Raw genomic sequence first — 17,819 nt, forward strand, 5'->3', positions numbered from 1 at the left:
CTGAATAGGGCAACAGAAACAAAAAAAAAACAACATTTGCTGCTTACACACCAAACATTTAAAGCACATGGCTTACCCCCAAAGAATGTGCTCTAACTGCATGGTGTGTACGCAGCCAAAGTTGGGGCTGGGACTGGGAAGCCGGTTTACAGTGGTACCTCGGGTTACATACGCTTCAGGTTACAGACTCCGCTAACCCAGAAATAGTACCTCGGGTTAAGAACTTTGCTTCAGGATGAGAACAGAAATTGTGCTCCGGCAGCAGCAGGAGGCCCCATTAGCTAAAGTGGTGCTTCAGGTTAAGTACGGACCTCCGGAACGAATTAAGTACTTAACCCGAGGTACCACTGTATTCCTATTCTGCAAAGTCCCCCTGTGACTGTAGCGACAGTGGCAGAATTAGCTCGGTCTACTGCCCTCCGAGAACAAGAGCAACTTCCGGCGCCCTGGGGTCAAGGCCACCTGGCGTCAGGATAGCTGTGGTCAAACAAATCACAGGCGCCCCAAGAAGACGCAACGGGGGCCTGTCAGGTACATTCACACTCTGGTGCAAAGACAGCCCACCCCGGAGAGAGGCAGACTTAAGTGAATGTGAAAGGTCCCTGCTGGGATGGAGACAGCTTCAAAACACATTTAACTGCAAAAAAAGAAAGGAAAGGGGGAAAACGACAACAGCGAGGAGGGTCACCAGAGGATAGGAGAAGCTGGATGTGGCAAAGTCAACTGTGGGAGGTAGAAGGACCGTCCCGGCAACAGCCTCCATCCCCTTCCCAGAATCACATCCACTCCAGCTGCCATAGCCTGGGAAAGCGAAATACAGTGGTACCTCCGATTAAGAGCTTAATTTGTTCTGGAGGTCCTGAAACTGTTCTTAACCTGAGGTACCACTTTAGCTAATGGGGCCTCCTGTTGCCGCCGCTCCACCGCCACACGATTTCTGTTCTCATCCTGATGAAAAGTTCTTAACCCGAGGTACTATTTCTGGGTTAGCGGAGTCTGTAACCTGAAGCGTATGTAACCCGAGGTACCACTGTAACAGCAACCTGGTAGTTAACAGTTTGCTAATAAAGAGCTCCCTCTGTAGGTTACCACCGTGTATGACCACAGCTTCAGCCACAGTCCTCACCTGGAGCTCCTCCAGGCTGTTTGTTTTTGGGGTTTTTTCGGTAAGTGTATCCTGCAACGTATCATTGACGCAATAATAGTGGTGGATTTAATAGTGGTGGACCATCTGCTTTTCTGAGACGCTTCCCCAATGCTGCTGCCTTATTGTCATGGCGCTGTCCGGCCATGGATGTCCAGCGCGAGGAATTACACTAGTGGCCCAAATTGTGGAAACCTTTTGGGGAAAGTGTATTTCGAGGTTTGATGGCTCATAACACCTCATAAACACTCATGTTCATTGGCTACATTCAAATGAAGGAAAGCTACTGTCAACCGAAGCAAGTTGTGCTTCCTTTTTCTGGTTATTGGCCTATATCTTTTGATAGAATACAGATAATTGAACCAACATTGTCGCATTACATTCTTCATTAAATTATCATTCCACTGATCTATAATTTTATGGTATTACTCCAAAAGAAAGTGGTGTTACGAGCCATCAAACCTCAGAAATACACTTTTCCCAAAAAGGTTTCCACAATTTGGGCCACTATAGTGTAACTTGTTATTGTCCAAGGTCCCAACTTACAAGTTAGGAAAAAGCACCCATCAGCCCTACATATCTCAGCTTGTCCTAGGCATGAGCCCCAGGAGGCAGCTGCCACAACAGAGAGACCCCTCCCCTGACCTCAGCTTACGTATCTCCCCCCACCCGAGCTGCGCGCAAGCAAGCAAAGACTGTGTCCGTGTGCAACCTGCTTCTGCTCCTCCCTCTTCGGCCCTCGCCTGGTCCTGGGAGACGGTGGAGCAGGAGAGGTGGGGGCAGGAGGAGGTGGTGTGGCAGCGCTTCACACCAGGTTGACCTCTCCCTCCCTCCCTCCCTCCCTCCCTCCCTCCCTCATCGCCATCTGCAGAGGCGCTCTTTTGCTGCATTACAACAAAAGCAGGGCAAGCACACCCACTGAGCATTTCTGGTATTAAAAAAATGCAGGATTTCAGTTACGGGACATGCACTGATTTGGAAAGGAAGCAGTACAAATGAGCACAAATCGTCATGGATGAGCAATGGAAAGGATGTCCGAAGGCACACCCCCCCCCCCCGAGAGTCTACTTTATTTAGCCATCCCGACAACCAGCAAATGTGGCAGGTGCTTCTCAACAATCAGAGAGTAATGGATCAATGGCCATAGGTAAGTGATGAAGGGCCCTTCCATTGTTCATCCGCATTCCCTTTTAAACTCCGCCAGCTAAATTCCCTTCCTTTCTTTATAGGGGGGGAAGCCTTAATAGTCCCTGAAGAAGAAGAAGAGGCAGAGAGAATGAAAGAGAGGGGCGCTTTCCCAGGCTGCACAATGACAAGCAAATGTCCTGCATTGGAACCGGACTGGAAGGAACGGAGGCAAGGGATTTCCCCCATCCCCAAAGGAGAGCAACTCTCGTAAACCTGAATATTCCTGCCCCGTGGACTGAAGTGAGAGGGACAACCTGCTGCTACAGGAAAATTAGGGAAACACAATAGGGCTGTCTCCTAAGAACAACAATAACATTCCCACAAGGTGCACCATTGCATCTCAATTAGCTCATGCATTCTGAATGAAGCTGTGCAGAATGAGAGGGAACGTGTTTATGGGATGCATTTTAGGCGCTGCAAATGGCAGCTTAATAGTTACTACTCTCGCACCTGGTGGTGCAGAATAGATGCACACAGGGACAAAAACCGAGCAAAGCCCATGCATAAAGTATTTCCCTATGTACCTGTCCACACATTAAAATCTCTGGTGGGGAAGGGCTCCCTCCTGGTGTCCTGGTCAACCTAAGCCAGGTCAAGTGGCTACAGGAAAGAGGGCCTTCTTGGTGGAGGTGCCCCAGTTATGCTCTTCCCCACATGATGTCTACGGTATTTTCTTTCCCAGAACTATGCAAAGACCTCCTTCTCCCCCCCCCCCAAACTTGTACTTTTTAGGGATCATTTTAAACCTCCTAACTGCTTCATGCCACTTTTATGATTTTGTGGCTTTGCATATTGTACAGTGGTACCTCGGGTTAAGTACTTAATTCGTTCCGGAGGTCCGTACTTAACCTGAAACTGTTCTTAACCCGAAGCACCACTTTAGCTAATGGGGCCTCCCGCTGCCACTGCGCCGCCGGAGCACAATTTCTGTTCTCATCCTGAAGCAAAGTTATTAACCTGAAGCACTATTTCTGGGTTAGCAGAGTCTGTAACCTGAAGCGTATGTAACCTGAAGCGTATGTAATCCGAGGTACCACTGTACGCATTTTTTATTTTTGCATGTTGATTTTGATCTATGCTTTTTTACAAACCACCTGGGAATATAGCTGAAGGACGACATAAAAATGCATATGTTAAATAGAAGCGTAGAATCTTAAAGAGTTGGAAGGGACCCAAGGGTCATCTAGTCCAACCCCCTGCGATGGCAGGAATCTCAGCAAAAGCATCCTGGACAGATAAATAACAATACAACAAACAATAGGCACTCTCCGTCCTGCTCTGTGGCCGGGTGGGGGGGAAAGACGAAAGCAGGGCTTCTTCCCGCACACGGTTCCAATATTCTACAGGCAGCGGCTGCCCCTGCCCGTTCCGCAGCAGTTGGATCTGCAGACGTCAGCAAGTGATTCTGCAAAAGCTTCGCTTGCTTATTTCTGCACAGGCCACAGGCCAGGTCAGCCACCAATCTTATTTGCACAGCTGCAGGGTCAAGCAACCTGGGTGCCTCCTCTGTCACAAGCTCCTCAGCTGAAGCCATCAGGGAGACCCGAGCGAAGCTGGCTTTGAAGGCAATTTGTCAGATCATTGTGAGATGAAGAAAGAGAGCAGAGAGGTAGCAGCAGCTGCCTTTGAGACTCTGGGAGTCTCAAGCCTGGTTCCCCATGCCACCACGGAGACCCCACCGCACTCTGTGCCCCCACCTGGAGCTTTTAATTTGAGCGATAAATCTCCCCCTTTTAAATCTTGTCAACTACCAGGACTCTACAGCTCATTTATCTTCCTCCCCGCAAAAATTAGGAGCTCTAGTAGCTTAATAGCCAAGAGCTGCATAATTCAGCAACCCAGGCATGAAATATTGATAGCCAGTCCCCAGATCAGAAATAGCTTTTGCCTCTGGGGGGTCTTCCAGGGCTCTTAAGGAGACGGAAGGGAAGGCACTTATTTTGCCATCTTCAGCACCCAAGGGAACCGGGCACATGCCGGCTCTTGAGAACGGTTGAGAAAGGGGGGAGTTTAATCAGGAGGCAACGCCATAATCACATTGAACAAGAACTGGGTGCCCCCCAACATTGCCTGGCATTTGTTCCCAGGTGTACCGCAGCTGCAGCATCTCATTTGTGAGAAGCCAGAGCTCAGCGGGCTAGAGAGTTATGCGGCAAAAGGGCCTGGAGTCAGATGCTAGAAAACTAGTTAAAGAAGCTTCTGCAAGCGCCTGTAAAAGATGAGGAAAGGGAAGCAATGCAGCAGCATATGTAACCACCCATAGAGCTAAACTGGGATTTAAACCTAGGACAGCAGGCTATTTCAATGGTGCATATTTATTTATAAAACTTTCTTATACCACCTCATATACTGTACAGTCATACCTCAGGTGAAATATGCGTCAAGTTGAGCGCATTCGAGTTACGCTCCTCAGCAACCCGGAAGTAAGGGAGTGCATTACTTCTGGGTTTCGCCACTTGTGCATGCGCAGACGCTCAAAATGACGTCGCGCACATGCGCAGAAGCGGCGAAAAGCGACACGTGCGTGCACAGACGTGCTGTCGCTAGTTACGTTTACCTCTAGATGCAAACGGGGCTCCGGAACGGATCCCGTTCGTATCTAGAGGTACCACTGTAGTTATTTTAAGGAGTGGTCATTAGGAGGTTTGGGGCTGGTAAGCGAGGGGTTAAATCCTGCTCAGTATGGCTCTACATGCTCCCCTGCTAGGAGCAGGCGCACATCGCCAAAGCCCAGTGCAAAAAAAGGTTTGAAAGCCCTTTTGCAAACAGCTCTGCGCTGCTCTTTAAAGCCCTTTTGGAAACAGCTCTTGCGCTGCTCTTGAAACCTTTGGGTTTTGGAGGTTCAAAGAACAGTGCAGGGCTATTTGAAAGCCCTTTTGCAGACAGTCCAATGATGCTTTCTGAGTCCCTGAAGTCTGCAGGTTGAAATCGCAGCACCAAAGGCTTGCAAAAAGGGCTTTCAAGCAGCCTGTGATGCGCTTTGTAGTGCGGACAGTATGATGTCAGGTGATCGACAGATGGGCAGCCTCACCCGCTTGTCAAATTTGACCGTCTGGGGGTGGGAAGATAAGGATCTGGGCCACTTGCCAGAAAAGGTTCCTTAATACTGCGTAGTATGGGCCAAAAGTCTGACTTGGTGTAAGACAACTTTATCTATCAAGGGCTACCAGTCAAACACACCCTCCGAGTTCAGAAGCAATGTACCTCTGAACAGCAGTCACTGGGGAACAAAATTATCTTACAAATAATTAAAACTACATTTCTGTCATGGGGGCTTTAGTTGTATTCCAGCATTGCAGGGGCTGGACTAGATCAGTGTTTCCCAGCCTTGGGTCTCCTGCTGTTTTCGGACTACGATTCCCATCATCCCTGACCACTGGTCTTGCTAGCTAGGGATGATGGGAGTTGTGGACCAAAAACAGCTGGAGACCCAAAGTTGGGAAACACTGGACTAGATGACCCTCAGGGTCCCTTCCAACTCTACAATTATTTGTAGGTGGTGAGAAACTTCTAAAGGATAAGTACTTACCTGGACAACGAATATATCCTGGCTGTAAATGGTGTATACTTTGGACATCCCTGAGAAAGGCTGCTGTATGTAGAAACTATGTTACCCTGTTAAGAAAAGAAATATATAGCATTATTAAAGGTAAAGGGACCCCTGACCATTAGGTCCAGTCGTGGCCGACTCTGGGGTTGCGGCGCTCATCTCGCTTTATTGGACAAGGGAGCTGGCGTACAGCTTCCGGGTCATGTGGCCAGCATGACTAAGCCGCTCCTGGCGAAGCAGAGCAGCGCACGGAAACTCCGTTTACCTTCCTGCTGGAGTGGTACCTATTTATCTACTTGCACTTTGATGTGCTAGGTTGGCAGGAGCAGAGGCCAAGCACCGGGAGCTCACCCCGTTGCAGGGATTCGAACCACCAACCTTCTGATCGGCAAGTCCTAGGCTCTCTGGTTTAACCCACAGTGCCACCTTAAACATCATTTGGAAATGGATGTGCGGAAAGGCAGCCCTTGGGGGAAAGGGGGAAGCGACAACCCCTGATTTGCACAGACAAGCTCCCATTTCATCCATCCATCCTTTAGGAAGGGAGCTGGCTCAGCTACTTCTGACGTGAACTGAGGCACTCCAATATTCTGGCGGGCACTGAGCCCACAATAAATAAATCAATGTGTGGCTGTTTCCTTACAGCAACGGTCCTCAAACTTTTTTCTTCTCTGGGCCACACTTTCAGAAAATAAATTTTGCTCACGTCGCACCCAATTTTTTTTCGGTAAGAAATGCATTGGGAGATTGCTAGCAGGGACTGGTTCTTAACACAGAACACGACAACTTTGTGAGACACCCAGAAAGTATAAAAAGCAATGAGAACATGGATCCTTTCCAAAATTCTGCAAGTGAAAAAATTAATTTTGATACTACGCTACGCTGAAAGGTGCGCACGTTCCTCTGGTTGCCCTTGAATTTATCCTTCCACACTTGCCACCCTCTCCCACCATACCTTTTGAGAACCCCTGCATTGAACGCTTGAGTATTTATCATCATGTTCGCAGGCACTCTCGCTTCAGATCTGAGACTGCCGACCTTGCTGAAACACGGGGCAATACCGGCTTTGAGCACCATACTTCAGGAGCAGCCTCCGATCCTACCATCCAGTCCTTCAGCTCTTGCTTACTGGACAACAACAGCCCACCCCCACGGACCCTGCACCCCCTACGCAGCGGTAGAGCAAGCTCACGGGGTTTGCGACGGAGCTGAACAGGGTGCAGCCATCTGAAGAAGGTGTCCGGCCACACTTTGCTTTGATCTGATGCAGAGGCTTTTGACTGCATTGCTAGCACTGCTGACTCAGCAATCCCCAGCTCTGGCTACCCCTGCAGTTCAGTGCAAGCAGCCAAGAGTTTGGAATCTGTATCTTTAAAAAAAAAAAGGAAGGAAGCTAAACCCCAGTGGCGCTCTCTCTCTCTCTCTCTCTCTCTCTCTCTCTCTCTCTCTCGCAAGACAGGACGTGCAGGCTGGTCGTGATAATTCTGCCGCTGGCACCTTAACCCTCTCATCCCACAAAGGGAGACCAGAGGATTCAGCCTTAAGCCGGCAGAAAATTCCTTTTTTATTAACTTGAGCCAGATTAAGCCTCAGTTGATTTGAAGGATCACGCTCACTACAGGTAAAGGAAGGTGAGGGAGCCAAGCGTCAACATAACGCGAAAGGGAGAGGGAGGCCTCTTTTTCCTTTCCGCAGAAATTCCTACCCCCCCTATGCAAACCAAGTCAGTGAAAAGTGCATGGTTTGCATATTAATGTCTGCTTCCGAGATATGGATTAGCGGATAATTTGGAATTGTAAAACAAGACCTGGAAAAGCAAAAGGCGATAACAGAATATGAAGGGGAGCAGGAGAAGGGCACAGAAGAAGAGGTATAGGTGCAGATTAGCAGAACTGGGAGATAAAGGTATGGAATATTCACAGAATTATAGAGCTGGGAGGGATCTTGAGGGTCATCTAGTCCAACCCCCTGCAATGAAGGAATCCTGTTGTTGTCCTTGCATGGGCTTGAACCACAAGTAGACCTAGAGGAACCAAAGAGAACGCCAAAGGGGACTGAAGCCCCTGACCGCTTTCAAAACCACTTCCTGCCTGCCCCCCTTTGAGCCCAGGCCAAATACTGATCCGAGTTACGTATTTCCCACAAACATGAGGACTAGATGCTTGAGAGCAAAGATGCTCAAGACGCCATGTTAAGCAAACAGGGGAGTCCGAGGGCACAGATTAACAGGGCACACACAATCCTAGCAGAGAGAGGAAGAGACATTTCAGCACCAGATCCGACAAGAACACCGTTCTGCAACATTCCTCCATGCAGAGCCGCTGAGTTGCCAAGCACGGCAAGTGCTGTGCAGCGGCTGGGCAGGTCAAAGGTTGAGGGCATAGCAGTACATTGCTGTGGTTTTCTGACAACAGGACTTAAGATGGCCTAGCTAGGGGACATGTACAGGCCATCTCCCTTAAAACACAGAAAAAAGAGAGACACATATGACGGAAATAAGAGAAGCAGAAGCAGCAGCAAAACACCAGCTACATGCTCCCGATGAAACAGATCGAACTCACCCGAGCAAAGGCTGGCACTGTAGCAAAGGCACTGGATTTTTAAGCCAACGAAGAGGGCACAGCCATCTGCCCTACAGTTCAAAAGACGCCTCCCCCCTGGGCAGCTTGCATGATGAAGACTCTGGTGGCAAGGGAAAACTATGCCATTCTCCCAGGCATCCTTTGGTTACCTTGTTCCCCTGCTCTTGTCTTCTTGCTTGTTTGTATTAGCCGAGTCGTTTCTAACGTATGTAATACTGTACTTTGTGCATTGTTGGAAACCGCTCTGGGATTATGTTGGGAGAAGTAAACAAACAATAGAAGGAGGAAAATTCATTTGGGGGGGGGCGGGAACGGGAGAAGGGATTCGCCGTGATCAGGTATGTTAGGAACTAAGGATGCCAACAGGAACGCAGGAATTCATTCGAACACATGAATTAAAAGGGGGCAGGAGAAGATTATCTGGTTAATTAGTGATGTTTGAGGGACATGATCAAGAGAGGAGGAGGTGGAGGAGAGCCTCTTCCTGAACAGGAATGTGACCCCTCAGTGTGCACATGTGCAATGGTTTTAACCTTTAAAGCCCTATATGGCCTACGACTTACGGTCTTCAAATAAAAACATCTTGCAGGTCCCAGGCCACAGGGAGGTTAGGCTGGCCTCAACCAGAGCCAGGGCTTTTTTGGCTGTGGCTCTGATCTGGTGGAACGCTCTGTCACAAGAGACTAGGGCCCTGCGGGACTTGACATCTTTCCGCAGGGCCCGCAAGACAGAGCTGTTCCACCAGGCCTTTGGCCAGGGCACAGCCTGACTCCCTCCTTCGGCAATCTCCGCAGAGCTTTGGCCCAATGGTTGCCATTGGTTTGATTTGAATTAATTTTATAATGAATGATTTTAGAGTGTTGTGTTGTGTTGTGTTGTACTGTTGTACTGTTTTATTGTTGTTAGCCGCCCTGAGCCCAGCTTCGGCTGGGGAGGGCGGGATATAAATAAATAATAATAATAATAATAATAATTATTATTATTATTATTATTATTATATTATTATTATTATTATTATTATTATTATTATTATTATCAAGGTGGGGCTTGGGAGCAGATGTACAGAGCCCCCCCCCTCAGCCAGGGATGAGCCAATCTGTCCATTTTGGATGCTCTCGGTTTCTTCCTCTCCTCCCTGATCTTGAGTTCATTTTGTCACTTTTTTAAAAGGATTCTTGTGAAAATTCACCTGCCTTTTAGTGCAAATTCCTCATAATATTACAAAAGTTGGTATGCCATCTTGTCCAATACAAGATTTTTTTTTTGCAAAGCAATCCCCCCCTACTCTGTCTGATTTTTGCTTTCACTAATATTTGCACTGTTATGGACACCTTTCTTTCGTCTACAGATTTCACTGCGCACCCACTGATTGCAGAACAGTGTTGCGAAATTCAGAGAAGGTCCGCAAATTGTTTTGGAAAGGGTGGAAGGCAAATTTGGAATTTGGAAGGCAAATTTCGAAGGTCCGCAAATTGTTTTGGAAAGGGTGAAATTAGGTGGACAGAATCATTGAGTTGGAAGGGACCACAAGGGTCATCTAGTTCAATCTCCTGCGATGCGGGAATCTTTTGCGCAACACGGGGCTCAAACCCACGACCCTAAGATCAAGCGCCTCGTGCTCTACCAACTGAGCTATCCCAGCTTTGCCTTTTAAGGGTGGACTGAATCAAATCTCCTACAATAGCAGAATAAGCAGCAGGGCACCCGAATGCAGAAGAGCTGGCTTTCCTATGTTTTGAAGTAATACACATTTGCCATCTAAGCAGCAAGGATAGGACCGTTCAGTCCAGACTCTAAAAGTACCTCGCTCTGCGCACTGTGTCCATGTGGCCGGGGGTGGCGCGGGCACATGCTTCCTAATCTCCAGCTCTGCTTACTGTTTTGCGGTTCAGAGGCTCATTCACGAATAGCACAGCACTCTAATCTTAAACCCCTTCCCTGGAAATGCATTCCACGGTGGAACATGTGGCAGTGAAATAACAGGTTTTGCTTAGGATCTGGGTAGATGAAGCCACTTTGAACAGGCATGTTTCCAAAGAGCTGGGGATTGCTCTCTCCAATCGCCACCCCCTCTCCCATTTTCGGGTAAGACGCCAACAGGCTTGCAATTAAGACCTCAGCCAACTTGACAGCGACTGCAGGCAGCCGATAGGTCAGCCATCTGATCGACCAGCACTTAATTTGTAACAAGAAGCGCTGGGTTTCAACCCCTGCGGGGAACACTGTATATATCCTTTCTCCTTGAAGCCTTTCCCTCAATCCTCAGACGCACGGGAGAGAGATATTGCGCACGTGATCAAAGCAGGCATTCCTTTCCTTGCAATGCATGTTCCAAGGCCGGGATGGCTCAGTTGGTGAGAAAACGGTGCTGGTAACGCGAATGTTGCAGGTTCGATCCCCACATGGGAAAGCTGCATATTCCTGCATTGAAGAAGGTTGTATTTCTTCAGGGCGCTTTCCAGCTCTGCGATTCTAAGACTCTAAGGCCAAACTCTGGCTCTGAAAACACACCCAAGAGCCAAACTAATCTCTGGGTCCAGGGCCGAGATGAAACCAGCCAGACCCGCCTTAGCTTCTTTCTATGTTCCCTTGTAGTGCTCCTTCTCTGAGAGCATTTCCAGGCCACCTGCTGTTTATTTATCTTGATTGGTTTCCAGGGAGGTTAGACAATGCTGTGTCAAAACAAGGAACATCCTGCACTTTCCTTGTGCTTTTGTTAAAATGCAAAAGAAACCTGATCTTTTAGAGAAGTTTGTTTGTTCCACAAGATTCTCCCCATCAAACTGAAATTGCGCAACCACAATTTGCCGGTACGTGATGGAATCCCACTGGAAAATGGTGACAGTCTGTGAATCAGCAAAAACGATACTAGAAAAGTCTGGTACAAATCTTCTTCCAGCGACACGGCTGTGCCACACTGCTCCTTAATTCTCAACATATACTCTGTGACTCTCAAGCAGATAATAACGCATGTCAGTGCTTGATGGTTTGTAATAGAGATGTCAGAGCATTCTGACGGAAACAGGAGCAGAAATTGCCAGTGCTTGCTTATTTGCCCTGTGTCCGGAACGGAAACCAATCCAGCAAATGCAGTTGCTATTTGACGTTGTTGATGTTTTCGGTCTGCCAGCGATACCTAATTAATCATCCCCATTTCCGCTGCGCTTCTGTTGCTCCGAAATTAATGGAACTGGCCCTGTTACAGGAGCCACGTAATACTCGTTCCGTATTGGCAAGTAATCCATCATGGCATTACCTACACTTTGGAACTCCCCGCCTGTTGACCCCAGAAAGGCTTTGCTTAAAGCTTAAAACATTTCTGTTTAGGCAAGCATATCCAGACACACAGATGCTGTCAAATTTTAATCTCTTTTGCTGTTGATTTAAGTTATTTAATAATATTTTAAACTGGGTTTTTTATTGATAATTTTAATATTTCTTGTAAACCACTTGGAGGTTTTGCTGCAATCAAGGGGCATATACATTGTGTTAAATAAACGTAATGATAATGTAAGTAATTACATAAAATTCTGCCGCAATGGACAGCAAGACGACTATCGTAGTTTTTCTCGGAAGCCGAAATGCAGTGGAATGGAAACATCACTGCATGCAACAAATACAAGCTGGAATGGACATCCATGCCTTTTTAAATCCCTATTTCCCCAAAGGGGTGGGCTTCAAACAGTGCAACGACTAGCTATTTATATACTGCCTGGAGCCCCACTTCTTGCCCCAAGGACCAGAGCTGAGGCTGTGTAAATTCCAAGACTTCATCGTCGGATGGATTCAGAAGGCTGAACTGATGCATGCTGTCCGCACTGTTTCTGATCACACTTCCCCAACCAAGATCACTGAATGGCTTAATGCACTGTGCTGTGTGAGGCTGTAGGCTGAGGCAAATGAGAAGCTGCCTTCATTAATAATAATAATAATAATGTTTATATGTCGGCCATCTGACTTGCTTGCCCCAGCCAGGGTGGGCAGCTCCCAAGATAAAAAAAGAGTAAAAACACAACCCAATTAGGTTACTCACTTCCAGAGTGTTGCTATTTTGGGGGCAGGATTCAAACACATACCAGGAAATTCAGGTAGTACGACAACTACAGCTGATCAGGAGGTCTGGTTCAACAAACCCGCTTCCCAAAAAAGATTGTACTTTTTGCCATAGTGAAGGGGAAATACACAGATAAGTGTGGGATGGCATCTGCTTCAATGACATCACATCAACAGGTGTCTGGATGGACCCTCGATGGCATCCACTCACTTCTTTCCCTTGCAGTCCTCATCGAGAAGAGTCTCATCTATTCAAACGAAGCATTGCGAAAGAACTGGGATCAGCCAACGATGCTTTAGGGCAGATATAAAGAAGCACTTGTCCACATGGCACACAGTTAAAACTTCAGAACACGCTGTCTCCAATTCTGTGACAGCCAGTCACTTAGATAGCTTTAGAGAGATCAGACGATATCATGGAGAAGAAAGTCACGATGGCAATATACGCTCTCTCCGGGATCAGAGTCAGTTTGTGTCTGGGTGCCCCTTTCTAGGGGGCACAGAGGGAAGGGGGGGGGGCTTTGTACCGTGCTTGATGGGCCAGTCCCCGAGGTGTCTGACTGGACAGTGTAGGAGTCCGGGTGCTAGACAAGGCAGCCGTTGCTCTGACTCAACAAGGCGCTTCGTAGGGGCGAGTGAGAGCAAGCTGTTAGGCTAATGGAAGAGAAGCTCTCCTCCCCAGGAGTTTGAGGGAAAACAAAAGTCTGAAGGGGAAGCAATATAGAAGTGACGGGGATTAAAAATAAAGCATTGGAGGGGTTAAATAAGACAGAAAACTCCTGATATTTCGTGCACCGCTATTAAGCCAGCATAAGAAAAACACCAACCAGTCCAGTATCCTGGTTGGCCAGCCAACGTGAGAAAAGGGTGCTGGGCCATTGGCCTGATCCTGCAAGCTCTTTTTATGTGCTGTTTGCACTGCGGCCAGCCAGATGCCTGTGAGAAGCCAGCAAGCAAGACCCAAGGGCTGCAGAACTCTGCTCCCCTGCCATGCCCAGCAATTCAGAGGCAACCTCCAAGAGGGGAGGTAGAGCAGGACCATCAGGACTAGTGGTCACAGAATTGCAGTCCGGGTTGGCAAAGAGTTTAGCAAGACTCTTTGGGCTGCAGGTGGGCAACAACATTTTAGCTTGGTTAAGAAGGCAAACAGGAGTTTCCTCCTGAGCTTTCCTTTATTGTTAATATCAATTCTCACCTTCCAATCTTTTCCCTTCCAATCCCGTCTTCCCAGACCCCGGTGTATCAACCTACCTGGCTGCAGTAGATCTTCCTTCCTTGCCAAAATAGAGAGGCTCAAGCTACCTAACAGCACGGAAGAATTGGCGACAGAGCACTCTGCACGTGCTCAGGGACACCGCCGGCACGTCGCTGAATACAGGCCTCCTAAGCCCATCTCAGTTCTCAGCGCTACCCACACATCTCCCCAGGGGGCAGGACAGAAGGAAAAGTAGACTAGGGGGCGCCACACCGGGGAAGAACTGCGCCGCGTCGGTTGTTGGCAGGAGGCGGCTGATCTCCGGCTCGCCTGGCAGCTTTACTCGACGGCGCGGAGACTTCGCAGCCCGGGTCGGCTGAAGGAAGGGCTGGGCCGGCTCCGGGGCGTGCGCCGCCGCCGTAGCCAGCCTCCAGCTCGAGGGAGTCGTGGGGGCTCCCCCAAAACACACCCAATGGCCGCAGAAGGAGGCGCGCTGCGCCAAGCTCCGGCTGCTGCGCCCCGTCGCCTCTCTCCGGGCGCGCTTGGGGACGCGCAGCCTTCCCGGGTTCCCTGCGGCCTCTCTCGGCTCGCCCAGGAAAAACTTTGCAGAGCGGCGAGGCGGACGAGGAGGAGTCGCCCCCTTCCCCAATCACTCACCCGGCCAACGCAGGGCTGCTGGACGCCACAGTCCGGCGATCGGAGTTCTCCGCCCGACGGCCCCGGGCAGCACCGCGCGCCGCGCTCACCTCCCCGGACTGCGCGGTCCAAACTCTGCAGGCGCGCCGGGCTGGCTGGGGTGTTGTTGGAGGGGAGGGGATCGCGCCTTCCTCCCGCCTTCTTCTCCCCGCTCGCGGCTCCCCTGCTCCGATCCAGCTTCTCCCCTCTCGGCGAGCTCCTCTATACCGCGCAGGGGGAGGAAGGGGGAGAGGTGGGCGGCGGGCAGGAGGGGTGGGACGCGGCCGCCGCCGCCGCCGCCACACACGCCGCGCGCTCTCTGCCTTAACTCTTCCTCCGCCGGGCGCAGCAGCGCGCTCGGGACAGGCGCTGGGCAGCGGCGCCCGGAGCCCCGGGAAGGCGGGGAGCGCGCGGCGCCGAGCTGGCCGAAAGCCCCTCCGCCTCGAAATGCGACGGCCTCTCTTCTCCCGGATCCTCTCCTTCCGTCCTTCCTTCCTTCCCTACCCCGCACCCACCCAGCATCTCGTTCTGTTTAGTGGGAATTTTAACATTTCCATTTTCTGAACGGTTAAAAAAATCCTATATGGAACAATTACATAAACGGAGCGGGGTGGTGTGTTTTGGTGGGGGGTTTTTTTGAGAAGCGGAGAAAACCCAAGGAAAGACGCTGCTGGAACAAAGCAACAGCATCTCTTTCCTGAAGGCCGGTGCAATCCCTCTACCCACCCCAAAGACCCAGAGATGGCGGAGCACATGAAAAAAACATACCTCCTCCACCTTTTTAAAAAAACATAGGAAGCTGCCTTTCACCATCGAACTCCATATTGTCTGCACTGACTGGCAGCAGCTCTCCAGGGGTTCTGGCAGGGGGCATTCCCAGCCCTGCTGGAGATGCCAGGGGTTCAGCCTGGAACCTCCTGCCTGGAAAGCAGATGCTGTACTGCTGTGCTCACTCATCAGCCAGAACTGAAAGAACAGAAGGGCTGCTGGCCTTCGCTTTTTATAACCTCTGTTTCAGGCCCTTGTGGCATAGCAGGGCTGGACTGGGACGTGGATGCAGGAACTGCACTGCAGGGCGTTGGACTTAGATGAAGCTCCAGGTGCCTTCCAGCTCTACAGTTCTATAGGATCCTGTGCCGCTAGGTCTAGATCTTCATTCATAAAAGCTAAAAGCAGCAAACGCCATCTAAAGAGGCTGCGAGACTCTCCTTTCACACACAGTGGAGGGACGATGCCACATCTGCAACACAGGCAGCCTTGCATTTAGGCACTTGCCTGGTAGCTCTAGGTGTCAAGGCATGCTGGCGAGATGCTCCTTTCCTCCTCCGCCTTTTAGCATAGAAACCAAGCCGGCTACCAAAAGGAAAGCCGCCTGCTTTTCACCCAGCAGAGAAATGCTCACCACCAACATCTGGCAGCCCCTAGCAGGCTAGATCATTTTCTTTAAATTCTTGCAGGCAAGAGGCTGCTATAATGCTTGCATGCTTGTACAGTGCAAACATGGATCTCCCCCCACCCTGTTTTCTGTAACCTGTCTTTAATTTGTGCTGGCTCGATGTCCGGCATGTGGAAGATCACTTCGGCGAGGAATGCTCTTGCCCACTAACTCAGAGCTCTGGTCTCATGCAACCCCCTTGTGCTCTTTTATTGTTCCTTCCTGGATCTCGGATGATTCGCCTCTTGCTTAGCTAGCACCCATTTCCTTTCGCAGCGATCCACCATCCCCACCCAGCTCATGGGCTTCCCAGCTAACAGATTGCAGTTGAATCCTGACAAGACAGAAGTACTGTTTTGGGGGGACAGGAGGTGGGCGGGTGTGGAGGACTCCCTGGTCCTGATGGGGGTAACTGTGCCTCTGAAGAGCCAGGTGTTGGTGCTGACCTTTAAACCCCTAAACAGCCTGGGTCCAGTATACCTGAAGGAGCATCTCCACCTCCATCGTTCTGCCTGGACACTGAGGTCCAGCTCCGAGGGCCTTCTGGCGGTTCCCTCGCTACGAGAAGCCAAGTTACAGGGAACCAGGCAGAGGGCCTTCTCGGTAGTGGCACCTGCCCTGTGGAACGCCCTCCCACCAGATGTCAAAGAGAAAAATAACTACTGTGAAAAGAATTTTATGGTCTTAGATATATGGCAACGTTCATAACCACACGTACATAGATCAGCACAGGAAAGCCAACCTGGAACCATTTTGATTCCTAAACTGAGTAAATGTTTCTCTGCATGGTCAAAATGGAAAAGCCTCCCCATTGTCTCTTCCTTCACAAATCCTGTCTTAATCTGTGTTTGAATAAGGGTGTGAGCCTTATCATTACAAAAGACTGCCCAGGCTCCCCAAGAAATCCAATCAAGTAACCTGCCAGACAGGAAATAAACAAAGCGACAGGAGAAAACAACATGCAAATGTTCTGTTTTAGACCGCCTTATCTGAGGGGTGGTCTTAGGTTACACCCCTTCTGTGATGAATGCATAATGTTTCTGGGGGTGGTCTTGATCTAGAGGAGGGGAATTTCAAAAGTCTTTATAAGCTCTTGCACAGCATTTTTGGGGGGTCCTCTTCCTCTCCTGCGTGTGAGGGGAGTACCCTGTTGCAACAGATCAATAAAGATCAAGCTTACTAGCTGCTTTGCTTCTCAAATATTCTCTGGTTGGCCTCTGTTATTTTCTCCTACCAATAGGGAACCTATGTAAGGACTCTATATGGGCTCTTGGATACCCCATAAGGGAAAGGGCATATTTTTATTTACAACAGATGGCGACCACGCACGAAGGGACTTTTGGTTACCCGGATTCTGGGGGCGAGGAAGGACTGGTTATCCAGCGCGCACCAGGCAGTTTGCCAGGAGGAATAACCAGTCCTCCATCGATCCCAGGGTCTGGAAATAACTGGAGGTTCAGCGGGGTTAACCAGGGGAAGCAACGCTTGATCAGGCCGGCCTTAAACAACCAGTCAAGAGATCGTGGGATCACCAGGAACAGCGCATGCGGAAGTGAGTATTAAGTAGGAAACACGGGTAGTGGGTTGGGTTCTCTAAACCACAGCAACCAAAATTCTTTAATTCTTCCTTTTCCCTTCAAATTAGATTGCAGTTGAATCCTGACAAGACAGAAGTACTGTTTTGGGGGGACAGGAGGTGGGCGGGTGTGGAGGACTCCCTGGTCCTGATGGGGGTAACTGTGCCTCTGAAGAGCCAGGTGTTGGTGCTGACCTTTAAACCCCTAAACAGCCTGGGTCCAGTATACCTGAAGGAGCATCTCCACCTCCATCGTTCTGCCTGGACACTGAGGTCCAGCTCCGAGGGCCTTCTGGCGGTTCCCTCGCTACGAGAAGCCAAGTTACAGGGAACCAGGCAGAGGGCCTTCTCGGTAGTGGCACCTGCCCTGTGGAACGCCCTCCCACCAGATGTCAAAGAGAAAAATAACTACCAAACTTTT

The 17,819-nt window shown here is 49.7% G+C and overlaps 2 protein-coding genes across 5 annotated transcripts in view; one reads left to right on the top strand and one right to left on the bottom strand.

Annotated features, from left to right (window-relative positions):
- KLHDC8B (kelch domain containing 8B) overlaps window positions 1-14,703 on the bottom strand; it is a 40,962-nt gene extending 26,259 nt beyond the window's left edge. Inside the window, exons 1-2 of one of the 4 annotated variants that reach the window (XM_083602213.1) lie at window positions 14,370-14,703; window positions 5,862-5,947 (exon numbers count right to left, since the gene is read on the bottom strand). The gene's annotated coding sequence lies outside the window, so the exon portion shown is untranslated. Of the gene's footprint in view, window positions 1-5,861; window positions 5,948-12,686; window positions 12,948-13,768; window positions 13,898-14,369 lie in introns of those variants that run through there. The other 3 variants (XM_083602214.1, XM_083602216.1, XM_083602215.1) reach the window with 3 other exon arrangements.
- The window catches only part of LOC310757229 (uncharacterized protein), a 141,096-nt gene that overhangs the window by 16,302 nt on the left and 106,975 nt on the right, over window positions 1-17,819 (top strand). The window lies entirely within an intron of this gene.

This window comes from Podarcis filfolensis (genome assembly GCF_964270895.1).
Source record: "Podarcis filfolensis genome assembly, chromosome: 2".
NCBI classification, from domain to species: Eukaryota; Metazoa; Chordata; class Lepidosauria; order Squamata; family Lacertidae; genus Podarcis; species Podarcis filfolensis.